This window comes from Hyperolius riggenbachi, chromosome 2, assembly GCF_040937935.1.
Source record: "Hyperolius riggenbachi isolate aHypRig1 chromosome 2, aHypRig1.pri, whole genome shotgun sequence".
Classification (NCBI taxonomy): domain Eukaryota; kingdom Metazoa; phylum Chordata; class Amphibia; order Anura; family Hyperoliidae; genus Hyperolius; species Hyperolius riggenbachi.
In genome coordinates, this window is record NC_090647.1 from 334,592,316 (window position 1) to 334,608,578 (window position 16,263).

At 45.5% G+C, this 16,263-nt stretch overlaps 1 protein-coding gene across 1 annotated transcript in view; it reads right to left on the reverse strand.

The window, feature by feature from the left end:
• APOBEC2 (apolipoprotein B mRNA editing enzyme catalytic subunit 2) overlaps positions 1-15,479 on the reverse strand; it is a 65,078-nt gene extending 49,599 nt beyond the window's left edge. Inside the window, exon 1 of the mRNA XM_068269376.1 lies at positions 15,435-15,479. The gene's annotated coding sequence lies outside the window, so the exon portion shown is untranslated. The remainder of the gene's footprint in view (positions 1-15,434) is intronic.
• Positions 15,480-16,263: the final 784 nt, after the last annotated feature.

The following is a 16,263-nucleotide window of genomic DNA, read 5'->3' on the forward strand; positions in this document are numbered from 1 at the left end:
CACTGAATTGAAAAATCTAGCTGCTCTTTTAAAATCTCCTTTGTTTCTGCGAGAAACAGGAAATCATCCAGGTATGGCAGAACCCTTAATTGTGGAGGTGTAGGAAAGCAATTACCTCTGCAACTACCTTCGTGAAGATTCTTGGAGCGGACGTGATCCCGAACGGCAGAGCGCGATATTGGTAATGGCAAATAGCTCCCCCGATTTGCACCGCAAATCTGAGGTATTTGCAATGCGACGGGTGAATTGGTACATGATGATAAGCATCTTCCAAGTCCAACGTCGCGAGGAACACGCCTGGCATCATCAAATTCCTTACCGAGGTAATGCTTTCCATTCGGAACATTTTCCCCACAATGTAAGGGTTCAGGGGCTTTAAATTCAAAATCATCCTGAATTTTCCCGAGGGTTTGATCACTAGAAAAACCTTTGAATAAAACCCTTGAAAATGTTCCTGAAGGGGCACCCTTTCGATTACTTTCTTTTCTAACAATGAAATTATCGAATCTCTTAAGGCCTGGGCCCTTTGAGGATCCCTTGGGATCCCTGTCACTAGCCTGCTGGGAGGAGGAACTGAACTGAACTCGATTTTGTATCCTGATTGAACCAAATTCAGAATGTAAGGGCTCTCGGTTATTTTCCTCCAAGCTGGAAGAAAAAAACTGAGCCTCCCCCCTACTGCCTGATAGTCATTTTGACTGCTTATTGGGAGGGGCCTGCGGCTTGTTGAACAGAAATGAACCCCTGCCCCTGCCTGCATTATAAGTCCACCTTTTAGACTGAAACCCCCCTCTAGAAGACTCCGGGCGAGGTGGGATTCTTTTATTAGTAAAGGGTTTTTTAGGTATTCTCTTCCTTTTGTCCGGAAATTTCTTTCCTTTATTTGAAGATCTTTCTAAAACTGTATCGAGGTCTTTCCCAAATAACAACTCGCCCTGGAACTGCATAGAACACAAGTTATGTTTAGACGCCGAATCTCCCTTCCAAGCGTTTAACCAAACAGCTCGTCTGGAGGAGTTGACAAGAGCCGCAGCCTTAGCAGAAGCTCTTACGCTCTCTGAGGCTGCATCTGCCAAAAACGCCACCGACTTGGAAATAACTGGTAAGGATTCAAGTATTTTTTCATGCGGAGTACCTGCAACTAGATGACTCTGCAACCCGTCGATCCATTTAACTAAATTTCTAGCCAAGCAGATGGAAGCAATCGCTGGCTTGAACAAAAAAGACACCGCATCCCATGCGCGTTTTACTAAGGCTTCTGCCTTTCTGTCCATGGGATCTTTTAAGGATCCCGCGTCCTCGAAAGATAAGTCAGAGTTCTTAGAATACTGCGCCAGGGCAGCATCTAATTTTGGACACTTAGTCCAAGGAAATTCCTCTTCCTCCTTAAAGGGGAATCTTCTTTTAAAAGATCTAGGCACAAAAAACTGCTTTTCCGGATCTCTCCACTGGGACTTTATGAGTTCCTTGATTGAGTCATGTATGGGAAAGACCTTCATAGTCTGAACAACTAAACCCTTGTATATATCGTCTCTAACAGAAGTTACCGGCAAATCAGGCTTTATCTGTTCAGAGTCATATATAGCTTTTAATATTTCATCTGTGTCCTCAGCCGAAAACAGATAACGCGACAATCTTACAGCTTTCGAATTGTCTGATCTGTCTGAATCTAAAGCCTCACCCTCATCACCAGAATCCCCAGAAGATCCTCCTAGGAGAGATATAGGTAAATTTTGAGGCACTGCTGACCTGATGAGTCTTGAATAACTGAAGACTGATCGGATACACCACCCTGCCTAGAACCCTCCACGGCTATTGCAGGGGGTTGAGAATCCTGTCCCGGAATCTGACTTTGATCCTGAGTTACAGACAAAGCAGATCTGAAAGCCGTAAAAGTGTTAGAAATTTCCTCCTTAACTGTTTGCATAAGGTCTAATAAAGCCCTTGCAGCTTGGGATCCCTCCCCCTCAGGGACCGAAGGCTGTTTTGATTTTAAGTGGCAATCTCTGCATATGTTTCTAGTAGCCCCATCCTGAAGCCTAGCATTACAGACCCTACATCTAATCTTCTGCTTTTCCTTTGCTTTCTGAAAAACAAAATCGGACAAAGAAACAGCCTATTAGATCCCTAACAAACAGTATAATGGGGAGAAACAGAAAGCTGTGCTTTCCTACATACCCGTGGACTTGTGCCTGTATCCACCGGAATGGCCGCCGGGGCATTCTCATCTGCTGCCTTGGAGGACTGCATCTTCTCCATGATGCAGCGTGAGCGGTGTTCCTCGTGCGCTGAAGCACGGCTTGTATAGCCGCACTTCCTGGTTTTCGGCGCCGCCCCCTGCCTTCCACCAGATACCGGAAGTGGAAGTGACGTCACACGCACAGTCCGTGCGCGTGATGTGAGCCGGCCAGATCCACCTCCAGCTGCACGCTCCCCGAACACCAGACATTTAGGCGGCTATGGCGGCTTCCCATAGGGACACAGGAGACCAGGTAACTGTTACCATTCCACCTCCTGAGAGGGCCGGAACCTCCCGCTCTCGACCCCGACCACCATAAGGCAACCTACCTATTCTAAAAATACAGGTGCCCCAGGCCAAAATCCTGTATCAAAAAAATAACAAATTCCCTATCTATTCAGGCGACCAGTACGAATGGGAAACAGCAAAAAACTGGTGAATGAGGAGGGAGGAGCTCCTTTATGGGCTCACACTTCATTTACATTTTTAATTTAATTTCAGGTGTTTCCAGTGTGACTGGAGACATGCAATGTCTCAGCAGCAGCCGTCCTGGAGGACGATGGGAGAAATGTATCTATGTCAGCTTCGGATGCGTCTGCAGAAATCTCCAGGAACTTTAAAGCACTGTGTAATCCTTCCAATGCTGGTCTAGTAAAAAAAAAAATGCTGGTTGCATATAATATACTGTAAATAATGTTTTAGAGCAAAGTTGAAATGCAGGGTTATATTCCGCTTTAAGCGATATTCTGATACGCAGTGAATATCGCTCCACTACGCCATCAAACTGGTTAACTAACAGACGCCCCAAGGGGAATCATAAATGCATCAGTGCAAGTACTGTCTGCAGATGTTAGAGAGTACGAACTATAGAATAGGAGGGGTACAGTGGGAGGTGAGGGCCTTTATCACCTGCCAGACCAAGTTTGTCTCATATGTCATTTTCTGCCCCTGCCAGTTTTACTATATAGGCAAAACAACTAGGCCCCTGAAGGAGAGAGTGGGGGAGCACCTCAAGTCCATCAAGTCGGGGAGGGGGTGCCCACGCTTGATTGAACACGTTATTGATGCCCATGGGGGCAATGCTTGAGATTCGCGGGTCTTTTACATGTTACAAACCCCAGAAGGGGAGGTAACAGGGATCAAGAACTAACTTGACGCGAATCCCATGTAATTTTGCGCACAGAGGCAATGGGGCCCTTAGGCCTCAATGATAGGCTGGAACTATCATGTTTCCTTGACCCCTAGTAGTTTGGGTTTTCCCCATCCTTGGGCTTAATGGTGGACATGTGGGTGCTTCCCCCCTCTCCCTGGAGACCAGGGCATAGCCCTGGCTGCTAGTTATGCCCCTATGGTGCTGCTTCTTCTCCTCCCCCCCTCTTCCTTTCCTTCCCTCCTGTTTTCCCTTTCCTCCATCTTCCTCCTCCCTTTCCCTGACCCAACTGTCCTGACCAGCTACATTGGATTACCCTATTTTGGAATGGTTCTGTCCCCCCATATACCATCTAAAAAACTTATAATTGTGCTTGAGACATTTATAGTCCTTCCCTCCTCTGGCTTTTTCAGCATTTCTCCTTCCTGTTTTTCTCAACCTAGTCTCTTTTCAAATAGCCTTTCTGCCCCCTCTTTTTCCTTCTACCTTCTCCCTGTCTTTCCTCCACATCTTGATGTTTTAAGTCCGGGACTGTTGGATCATATACCATAATTTAGGGGCGTTTTCCCTGATAGACATGATGTAGGGATCGGTCGGGAGAGAGGTGCAATTTAGTTATAGATGGGCATTTGACATGGACGTCACTGAAATATCCGTGGCGTTGCCGCTCCTCTCTGGGGGAAGAGTGGACACCATGGGGAGGAGGTCTTTAATGCCCCCTTTATGGCTGTCCCCCCTAGAGAAATGCCATCTTGTACATGCACTGTCATCAAACCGACCATAACCTCATGCCTCAAGGAGGCCTTGTCTTTCAATAGTGTATAAAATGTTCCCATGCAGACCCTTAGGCAATTCTTGCAGTGAATCATATGTGCTATCTAATTTATATAACCCCCACTTCCCATTTCATAATGTTCTCTCCTTTCCGCCTCTATATATGGTTACCTGCATGAGTACTTTTTTCTTTCTTTTGCTTTAAGCACTCAGATATATGAATGAGTTGCGGCTAGATTGGCTGACAGCCAGCAAAATGACAGGATATGAAAATGGGTGGACACATTGCAGCCCGATCCTAGAGCTCTCTCTCTAAGAACCCTTTCCTCCCCCCAAACCTCGCAGTGATTTTAACTAGGAGAATGAGTGGTTTTTAAATAATCGTAATAAAGATATGATTTTTTAATGAATACAAGGAATTTGAGATCAGCCATGACGAATAGGTGCAGGAAGGTTGATGCAGGTGTTTTGACTAGTTATTATGCATGGATCACATGTTGTTATAATTCACATAAAAGGATGGGAATGTCCTGTTTTTTGTCATGTAAGCACAATTTAAGAATGCTTTATGAGCTTTTCACTATCATGTTATTTGTATGTAAAAATGTAGCACATAGTTACATAGTTACATAGTTATTTTGGTTGAAAAAAGACATACGTCCATCGAGTTCAACCAGTATAAAGTCATTGTAATCCCTTTTCACATAAGCACTACGTGGTGAAGCACATCCTGTCACTCTTTCACCGTCATGGCGATCCTCCTCCCTCTCACCCCTAACCATTTCACTTTCCAGCGTCATGGGCCAATAGTGAGCGTGGTGGGCGGGGCTTCCTGGTAGCATCACGGAAGCCTGGACATGCCGCCATTGCCCTGGACACACGCACGTGAACAAGCGACACACCGGCGCGAAACGGCTGTTGCGCTGTCCTCATCAGCCCCTGGTCACACTCCCTCATCCGTCCATGTCAAGATTCTGGATCAGGTCAGATCTATCCACTTTAACCACTTGAGGACTCAGCCTTTACCCCCCCTTAAGGACCAGCGCTGTTTTTTCCATTCAGACCACTGCAGCTTTAACGGTTTACTGCTCGGTCATACAACCTACCACCTAAATGAATTTTGGCTCCTTTTCTTCTCACTAATACAGCTTTCTTTTGATGCTATTTGATTGCTGCTGCGAGTTTTACTTTTTATTATATTCATCAAAAAAGACATGAATTTTGGCAAAAAAAATGATTTTTTTAACTTTCTGTGCTGACATTTTTCAAATAAAGTAAAATTTCTGTATACATGCAGCGCGAAAAATGTGGACAAACATGTTTTTGATGAAAAAAAACCCATTCAGTGTATATTTATTGGTTTGGGTAAAAGTTATAGCGTTTACAAACTATGGTGCAAAAAGTGAATTTTCCCATTTTTAAGCATCTCTGACTTTCCTGACTACCTGTCATGTTTCATGAGGTGCTAAAATTCCAGGATAGTATAAATACCCCACAAATAACCCCATTTTGGAAAGAAGACATCCCAAAGTATTCACTGAGAGGCATAGTGAGTTCATAGAAGATTTTATTTTTTGTCACAAGTTAGCGGAAAATGACAGTTTGTCACAAAAAAAAAAAAAAAAAAAAAGGTTTCCATTTCTGTTAACTTGTAACAAAAAAAAATGAAATCTGCCATGGACTCAACATGCCCCTCAATGAATACCTTGAAGTGTCTATTTTTCAAAATGGGGTCATTTATGGGGTGTGTTTACTGTCCTGGCATTTTGGGGGGTGCGGAATTGTAAGCACCCCTGTAAAGCCTAAAAGTAGTCATTGCACTGTGGGCCTCTTAGCGCAGTTTGGCTGCAAAAAAGTGTCACACATATGGTATCGCCATACTCGGGAGAAGTAGTACAATGTGTTTTGGGGTGTATTTTTACACATACCCATGCTGGGTGGGAGAAATATCTCTGCAAATGACAATTTTTTGATTTTTTTTTACACACAATTGTCCATTTACAGAGTTATTTCTCCCACTCAGCATGGGTATGTATAAAAATACACCCCAAAACACATTGTACTACTTCTCCTGAGTACGGCAATAACACGTGTGGCACTTTTTTGCACCCTAACTGCGCTAAGGGGCCCAAAGTCCAATGAGTACCTTTAGGATTTCACAGGTCATTTTGAGAAATTTGGTTTCAAGACTACTCCTCACGGTTTAGGGCCCCCAAAATGCCAGGGCAGTATAGGAACCCCACAAATGACCCCATTTTACAAAGAAGACACCCCAAGGTACTCAATTAGGAGTATGGTGAGTTCATAGAAGATTTTACTTTTTGTCACAAGTTAGCGGAAAATGATTGTTATTGGGTTTTTTTACCAAGTGTCATTTTCCGCTAACTTGTGACAAAAAATAAAATCTTCTATGAACTCACCATACTCCTAACGGAATACCTTGGGATGTCCTCTTTGTAAAATGGGGTCATTTGTGGGGTTCCTATACTGCTCTGGCATTTTAGGGGCCCTAAACCGTGAGGAGTAGTCTTGAAACCAAATTTCTCAAAATGACCTGTGAAATGCTAACGGTACTCATTGGACTCTGGGCCCCTTAGCGCAGTTAGGGTGCAAAAAAGTGCCACACATGTGGTATCGCCGTACTCGGGAGAAGTAGTACAATGTGTTTTGGGGTGTATTTTTACACATACCCATATTGGGTGGGAGAAATATCTCTGTAAATGACAATTTTTTGATTTCTTTACACACAATTGTCAATTTACAGAGATATTTCTCCCACCCAATATGGGTATGTGTAAAAATACACCCCAAAACACATAATACTACTTCTCCTGAGTACGGCGGTACCACGTGTGGCACTTTTTTGCATCCTAACTGCGCTAAGGGGCCCAGAGTCCAATGAGTACCGTTAGCATTTCACAGGTCATTTTGAGAAATTTGGTTTCAAGACTACTCCTCACGGTTTAGGGCCCCTAAAATGCCAGGACAGTATAGGAACCCCACAAATGACCCCATTTTACAAAGAGGACATCCTAAGGTATTCCGTTAGGAGTATGGTGAGTTCATAGAAGATTTTTTTTTTGTCACAAGTTAGTGGAAAATGACACTTGGTAAAAAAAACCCAATAAAAATCATTTTCCGCTAACTTGTGACAAAAAGCTAAATCTTCTATGAACTCACCATACTCCTAATTGAGTACCTTGGGGTGTCTTCTTTCTAAAATGGGGTCATTTGTGGGGTTCCTATACTGCTCTGGCATTTTAGGGGCCCTAAACCGTGAGGAGTAGTCTTGAAACCAAATGTTTCAAAATGACCTGTGAAATGCTAAAGGTACTCATTGGACTCTGGGCCCCTTAGCGCAGTTAGGGTGCAAAAAAGGGCCACACATGTGGTATCGCCGTACTCGGGAGAAGTAGTACAATGTGTTTTGGGGTGTATTTTTACACATACCCATATTGGGTGGGAGAAATATCTCTGTAAATGACAATTTTTTGATTTCTTTACACACAATTGTCAATTTACAGAGATATTTCTCCCACCCAATATGGGTATGTGTAAAAATACACCCCAAAACACATAATACTACTTCTCCTGAGTACGGCGGTACCACATGTGTGGCACTTTTTTGCACCCTAACTGCGCTAAGGGGCCCAGAGTCCAATGAGTACCGTTACCATTTCACAGGTCATTTTGAGAAATTTGGTTTCAAGACTACTCCTCACGGTTTAGGGCCCCTAAAATGCCAGAGCAGTATAGGAACCCCACAAATGACCCCATTTTACAAAGAGGACATCCCAAGGTATTCCGTTAGGAGTATGGTGAGTTCATAGAAGATTTTATTTTTTGTCACAAGTTAGCGGAAAATGACACTTGGTAAAAAAAACCAATAACAATCATTTTCCGCTAACTTGTGACAAAAAGTAAAATCTTCTATGAACTCACCATACTCCTAATTGAGTACCTTGGGGTGTCTTCTTTCTAAAATGGGGTCATTTGTGGGGTTCCTATACTGCTCTGGCATTTTAGGGGCCCTAAACCGTGAGGAGTAGTCTTGAAACCAAATTTCTCAAAATGACCTGTGAAATGCTAACGGTACTCATTGGACTCTGGGCCCCTTAGCGCAGTTAGGGTGCAAAAAAGTGCCACACATGTGGTATTGCCGTACTCGGGAGAAGTAGTACAATGTGTTTTGGGGTGTATTTTTACACATACCCATATTGGGTGGGAGAAATATCTCTGTAAATGGACAAATGTGTGTAAAAAAAATCAAAAAAATTGTCATTTACAGAGTGATTTCTTCTACCCATCATGGGTATGTGTAAAAATACACCCTAAAACACATTGGTCTACTTCTCCCGAGTACGGCGATAGCACGTGTGGCACTTTTTTGCAGCCTAACTGCACTAAGGGGCCCAACGTGCAATGACTACCTTTGGGCTTTACAGGGGTGCTCACAAGTTAGCCCCCCCCCCCCACATGACAGGACAGTTAACAAACCCCACAAATGACCCCATTTTAAAAATAAGACACCACAAAGTATTCCATGAGGGGCATGGTGAGTTTATAAAAAAAATTCTTTTTTGTCACAAGTTAGCAGAAAAGGATACTTTGTGAAAAAAAACAAAAAACAACAATTTATGCTAACTTGTGACAAAAAACTAAATCTTCTATGAACTCACCATGCACCTCACGGAATACTTTGGGGTGTCCTCTTTCCAAAATGGGGTCATTTGTGGGGTCTGTCCTGGCATTTTAGGGCCTCTGCAATCATTACATGTATGGCCAGTATTTCTGCTATACTCCTTATATTGGGCATACAGGTAGTGCATTCTGGGCTGAAAGGAAAAATGAACGGCAAACATCCCTTCATTCGCATCGATCAATGTGGATGAACAAATATCTGCCAAAAAATGTGAAACAAAAAGAAAAGAAAGAGGGACATAGGAGCTGCCACCCCAAAAATCCAAACCCACCAGCTCGTATGCCCAGGCAATCCTGATTTATTCATCCACATTGATCGATGTGAATGGAGAAATCATTGCTTGAGTTCTTTTTTGATACAAAGTGCTTGCCAAAGCATATGAATCCCCAACACCACACCTTGGCCCATATGCCTCGGCAAACGTATCTTTTTTACTGTGGAGGAGAAATCTCGTCCTACAGCGCTGCATGCACTGATTTTGTGTAACCTGACAGAAGCGCAATGCTTCTGTCAGGATGCACCATCAGTGCTGCAGCTGATTGGTCGGTCGGTCGGTCTGGATAGAAAAAAGAGAGAAGAAAAACGAAAAAAACAAAAAGGAGGGGAAGGCGTCCGCCTGGACATAGGAGCTGCCACCCCAAAAATCCAAACCCACCAGCTCGTATGCCCAGGCAATCCTGATTTATTCATCCACATTGATCGATGTGAATGGAGAAATCATTGCTTGAGTTCTTTTTTGATACAAAGTGCTTGCCAAAGCATATGAATCCCCAACACCACACCTTGGCCCATATGCCTCGGCAAACGTATCTTTTTTACTGTGGAGGAGAAATCTCGTCCTACAGCGCTGCATGCACCGATTTTGTGTAACCTGACAGAAGCGCAATGCTTCTGTCAGCATGCATCATCAGTGCTGCAGCTGATTGGTCGGTTGGAAAAAAAGAGAGAAGAAGAAAAAAAAAAAAAAAAAAAAAAAAAAGCAAGCAAGCAGCAAAGCACTTCAATAACATTAACTTTTTAAACTTTATTAAATATGTTCAAACCAAACAATAACATTGGTAACCAAATATTAACTTTTTTGCTTACCTGTTTTTTTTTTTTTGTTTTTTTTTTACCTGCGAGCTGAGGATAAACTTCTCCTCTCCCATGGGTCAATGTGCAAAGTGCAAATCGCACAGATATGTGGCGAAGTACATTATGCATTCTGTCCCAAGTGAAAGGAGAGGTTTCTGGCAGGCCAGTGTATTTGGATCTCTCAAAACCTGATGTTTGGGTTCACACTGCATACTGGCCTATCCGGTCGGTCGAGCCCGCCGCACCGTCTCGCCCAAAATAGATCTTCAGGGAATACCACAAGAGTAGCATTCGGCCTAGTAATTAACTGCGTCGCCGTAGACTAACATGACTTCCGGGCCGACCCAAATTGCCGCAGAAGCCACGCAGTAACGTAGGCATGCACTAGCGTTAAGTCAAGCACTTCCGGCGTAGGGGGGGACCGCAAAGTGTGACTTTTGCTAGGCAATTTGCCCTAACGCATCGCGCCAGTGTGAAATAGCACTGAGAGACCCTTGTGTGCCTACTGCTGTGTCTGTAGTTCCCTAGGTTCTAAAAGTGTGCCTTCTCGTGGTACCTCTCATAACACTCCCCTAGGCATAGGCCAGGCTGGTCAGGACAGCGGGGACAGTAAACGGGGGTGTCACGCCTTATTCCAGCCTTGCTGCACACACGACATCTTTTTCTGGGGTTGCGTTGAGTTGGGGTACTGGGAATCGGGTAGGCGTAATGCCTTCCATGCAGCCGGCTAGTTGCATTTGGGGGTTGGGCTCTGTCACCTTCTGGATAGAGGAGTGCCGAAACAATGTCTTCCTGGAATTGAAGGAAAGATCCAGTTCTCCCAGCCTTACTGTAGAGAACAAAGCTGTTGTACATCGCCAATTGAATTAAATACACAGACACTTTCTTATACCAGCGTCTGGTTTTCCGGGAAATTAAATAGGGCCCTAACATCTGGTCATTGAAGTCCACCCTTCCCATGTTGGCATTATAGCTGTGGACGGCGAGGGGCTTTTCAATGACCTCTGTTGCCCGTGTAATTTGTACTGTCGTGTCTGTGTGAATGGTAGACAGAAGGTAAACGTCCCTCTTGTCCTTCCATTTCACCGAGAGCAAGTCATCGGTACACAAGGCGGCCCTCTCCCCCCGTTGAAGTCTGGTGTTAACGAGCTGTTGGGGGAAGCCCCGGCGACTAGGCCGCACGGTGCCACAGCATCGGATTCCTTCTAACTTTAAGTGCTGAAAGAGGGCCACACTTGTGTAAAAGTTGTCCACATAAAGATGGTACCCCTTCTGGAACAAGGGTGACACCAAGTCCCACACAATCTTTCCACTGCTCCCCAGGTAGTCAGGACATCCGACCGGCTCCAATTTTGAGTCTTTTCCCTCATAGACCCTAAAACGAGATGTATAGCCTGTGGCCCTATCACAGAGCTTATACAGTTTCACCCCATACCGGGCGCGCTTGCTTGGGATGTACTGTTTGATGCCAAGGCGCCCGGTAAAATGTACGAGGGACTCATCTACACAGATGTTCTGTTCAGGGGTATAAGCATCTGCAAATGTGGATGACAGGTGGTCTATGAGGGGCCGAATTTTGTGGAGCCGGTCATAAGCTGGGTGGTCTCTTTCATGACAGGTGTCGTTGTCATTGAAATGCAGGAAGCGCAGGATGATCTCAAATCGTGTCCTGTACATGGCAGCAGAGAACACGGGCATGTTATGTATTTGGCGTGTAGACCAATAAGAGCGCAATACATTTTTTTTAGTAATACCCATGTTGAGGAGAAGGCCCAAAAAAATTTTAAGTTCGGAAACTTGGAGTGGTTTCCACCGAAAAGGCTGGGCGTGGCAGCTTTCCGGATGGGCGGTTATAAATTGTGTGGCATATAGGTTGGTCTCAGCCACAATTAAGTCAAGGAGATCCTGGGTGAGGAACAGTTCAAAAAAGTCTAGGGCCGATCCTAGTTCAACTGTCTCCACCTGGACTCCAGACTGGGCGGTGAAAGGGGGCAGTATGGGTGCGGCGGGATCAGGGGAATGCCAATCAGGGTTTGCCAGCACCTCTGGAAAACCAATGGGAGTACGGGCCCGTCTACTTGGTGGCTGCGGATCGGATCTTAATTCACGTACCACCGAACCAGTTTCTACTTCCAGGATGGTGTCCGCCACTTCATCAGGGTCTTCTGCGGAAGTACTGGTGTTGATAGGTCCAGGAGATGCTGCGCTGCTGGTGCATGCCTCACCAAGAAAAATCAGATCAACGCCACTCTGCTGCCCTTGAGACTGATCTTCCGCCACCTGCAGTCCAGTGACATGGGGTGTGGTACGCCTGGCTCTAGCCGGGACCTCAACCTCGTCATCGGAACTATCGGTCAGAGAGCCACTGCTGTCTACAGGATCGTACTCTGAACCCGAAGATTCGTCGAATAAGTCGACCCAATCATCCTCATCCGACTGGTCCATGTACCTGTAGATGTCTTCATTGGAAAACCTCTTTTTTGCCATGGTGGCCTGCTAAATTTAGGAGGTATTCCTCTGAGACTACCCAGGAAAAGAGCACCTACCTAGCGAAAGGGAGTACTTGAGAGGTAGAAAGCTGTGGTCACTGAGTTTAGATAAAAAAAATCAAAACTGATGTTTACAGTGCCACAGCTTGTGTACAGTGTTTTTTGCAGTGATCAGAAAAAAGAAATTTCTGTCACTGCGGTGGGGCGGGCTGAACGCAGTGCAGGCGAACGATCAGGTCTGATCGGGCAAACACTGCGTTTTTTTGTGGATCCTAGAGACCCTAATATAGATCTGACTGTGATCACTAATAATCACTTACAGATACTATATAGTACCAATGCTGATTAGCGACAGTGATGACGCTAATTAGTGACTGTGGTGCAGTGGGCTGAGCACTAACTGACACTAACAACCCTTTTGCTTAGCTAACTGGCCTAACTGTTTGTTACCACTAGTGATACTAAAAAAGTTTTTAGATCACTAGGATAGTGATAGTGATGGTGAGGGGGGGGGGGGGTTGGGGATCAGAGAGCAATCACAAATAATCAAAAACAATCACGAGACAATTACAACACAATTACAGCAATCGGCGCAATCAAAGCCAATCACGGACCAATTGAATCCAATAACGTGACAATCAAAAACCAATTACGTGACAATTGAAGCCAATCACACGACAATCAATGCTAATCACAGGGCAAAACAGCCAATCAGTGGGCAATTGGCACAATCAAAACCAATTACGTGACAATCGAAGCCAATCACACGACAATCGATGCCAATCACAGTGCAATTGAGACAATTGTAGCCAAACAAAGCACAATCAAGCCTTACAGACAGGAGATAAGATACACAATGGCAGGGGGGAGAATATACGCAATCAATGAACTAGGACGGTGTGGGGAGGATCGGAAGGGGTGGGGGGGTGATCAGATACCCCTAAGGGGTAGTTGGGGGTCTAATCTGAGGGATAGGAGTGACAGGTGGTGACAGGGGGTGATAGATGGGTTATTGACAGGTGATAAGTGGGTGTTTACAGGGAAAAACAGATGTAAACAATGGACTGCTGATGTGATCAGGGGGGGTGTCTCGGAGGGATCTGAAAGGGTGGGTGGGTGATCAGAAGCCCCTAATGGGCAGTTGGGGGTCTGATCTGATGGGGGGCAGTGGCAGGTGGTGACAAGGGATGATTGACAGGTGACGGATAGGTGATTGACAGCTGATCAGCGGGCAATTACAGGGAAGATAGATAGATGCAGTATACGGGGGGGGGGGAGATCTGAAGGGGTGGGGGGTGATCAGATACCCCTAAGGGGCAGTTGGGGGGTCTGATCTAATGGGGGGCAGTGACAGGTGGTGACAAGGGATGATTGACAGGTGACTGATAGGTGATTGGCAGCTGATCACTGGGGAGATAGACAGATGCAGGGGAGATAGATAGGTTCAGTATACAGGGGGGGGGGGGTCGGGGGGGAGATCTGAAGGGGTGGGGGGTGATCAGATAACCCTAAGGGGTAGTTAGGGGTCTGATCTGATCAATAGGAGTGACAGGTGGTGACAGGGATTGATTGATGGGTGATATGGGGGTTGGTTAGGTCTGATCTGCGTGCTGGAGGGGGGTACAGGGGGGTGTCTGATGGGTGCTGTGGGTGATCGGGGGGTCTGTGGGGCTCCTAATGTGTGTGTGTGTGTGCTGATACTATGCCTGCACTCCTCGCTGGTGGTCAATCGCTAAGTGTGACCACCAGCGGGAGGCAGGCAGTATAATACAGTTTGTTACCTAAACAAACTGTATTATACGCGTTCTATTGGTGGTTTTGAATTTTTACAGCCCGCCGGCGCTGCTGATTGGCCGGCGGGCTGAAGTCACATGGGGGCCGAATAGTATGACGTAGCGATCGCGCGGCTACAGCCGCGCGATCGCTCGTTAATTAGGCTGCAGCCGGCGACGCAAGTCTGCGTCGCTGGTCCTGCAGCTGCCACCTTGCCGACGCGCGTTATGAGTGCGCGGTCGGCAAGTGGTTAATAATGTTATGCCTTGGATAATGTATCTACATGCTTGCTGAAGAAATAAATGTGATTTGAGGAGCTGTGCACGGACTGCGTTGCTTGTACTGTGAATAAACCTGTTGTTTACATTAGCCCGAATGCACGCTCCTTCCACATATGTGAAGCAAGCCAAGTGGAATAGGACAGAGCTACTACTTAAAGGTGCAGCAGACCCAATCACACCCTAACCACTGAGTACTAGGCAAAAAAGCTCTCTTTGTGTACTACAATATACTGTATGTTCACAAACACCACAGCACTGTAAACATTTTCAAATATATTGTGGGTAAAACTGTTGTAACTTCTGTGATCTGTCTCAATCCAGCTATGTATTGTCCAGTGGCGTTCCCAGGGTGTATGACACCCGGTGCTGGATATTAAAATACACCCCCCCTTACAACCCCCCAAAAAAGGAAAGGAGCAAGTGCGGCATACTAAGCATGCCACGGTGGGTAGTGCCCCCAGTATAGGTAATGTAGTTGCCTCAGAATAGGTAGCATAGTTGCCCCCCGTATAGTTGCCCCAGTATATGTAATAAAGTTGCCACGAGTATAGGTAGCTAGTATAGTTGCCCCGAGTATAGGTAGTATATTTGCCCCAGTATAGGTAGCTAGTATAGTTACCCCCAGTATAAGTAGTATAGTTGCCCCCAGTATAGGTAGTAAAGTTGCCTCAGTATAGGTAGTTAGTATAGTTGCCCCCAGTATAAATAGTATAGTTAAAAACAATTATATACACTGCGCTACATTCATGCAAAGGTAATTTATAGCCGCTGGTGCGCTATTGTAATAGGTCACTGTGTTCCATAATAAAATACGACAGCACTGCCAGTATAGCAGAGCCCAGTCTCTCAGTAATGCTGCAATCAGTAATACAGTCTCTCAGCGATACTGCAATAATATCCAGAGATCCCACAGAGCAAATTCACATGTACTAAAGTTTATGATCAGACTCACCAGACCCTTTGACTCTTACATAGAGCCAAATCTCGCTGCGAAGGGTTTAAGCCCCCTTCCCGGCTGTCTGGCCGTCTCCCTGCAGTCACTCTGTGTCTTACACAAAACAGAAACTTCCTCTTCCTGTGTAGCAATACTTTGTGTTCCCCCACTACAGAGGAACACTAATCTGTTCCTTTTAGATCAATAGTGCCTCAAATAAACATAATACTTCTCATAGTGCAACACCATTTAATAAAATAAACATATAACATTTAAAAGCACTCACAAACATCAGGTGATTTCAATAGCATAGAGTTTTGACCGGGCTCTCCCCCATGCGCCGCTCCGGATCAGCGCTCAGCAAGATGTCGGCCCTCTCATGCAGTCAAACTTCACTGTGGTTTGTGGCTCCGCCTCCTCGCACGTAGCTCCGGAATGGTTCTGATCAACTCTAGTGGCACACTGCCCCCTTCTGAAAGGTCTACAAGTCACGTTAAAAAGACACTTAAGCCAGAAAAAAAATGAGTTTTACTCACCTGTGGCTTCTACCAGCCCCCTGCAGCAGTCCTGTGCCCTCGCAGCGACTCACTAATCCCGTGGTCACCCGCTGCCAGCTAGTTTCGTTTTTGCCGACAGGCCCGTCAGGACTGGCCACGCATAGCTTTTTCCGCATTCCCTACTGTAATTAGTGCTATTGCTATTGACAAAAATACGCGTTGCTGCATTACGAACGCATAGATATGCGGCAACGCATATTTTTGTACGGTTTGCGGCCCGCAATAGCGCTAATTACAGTCGGGAATGCGGAAAAAGCTACGCGTGGCCAGTCCTGATGGGCCTGTCGGCA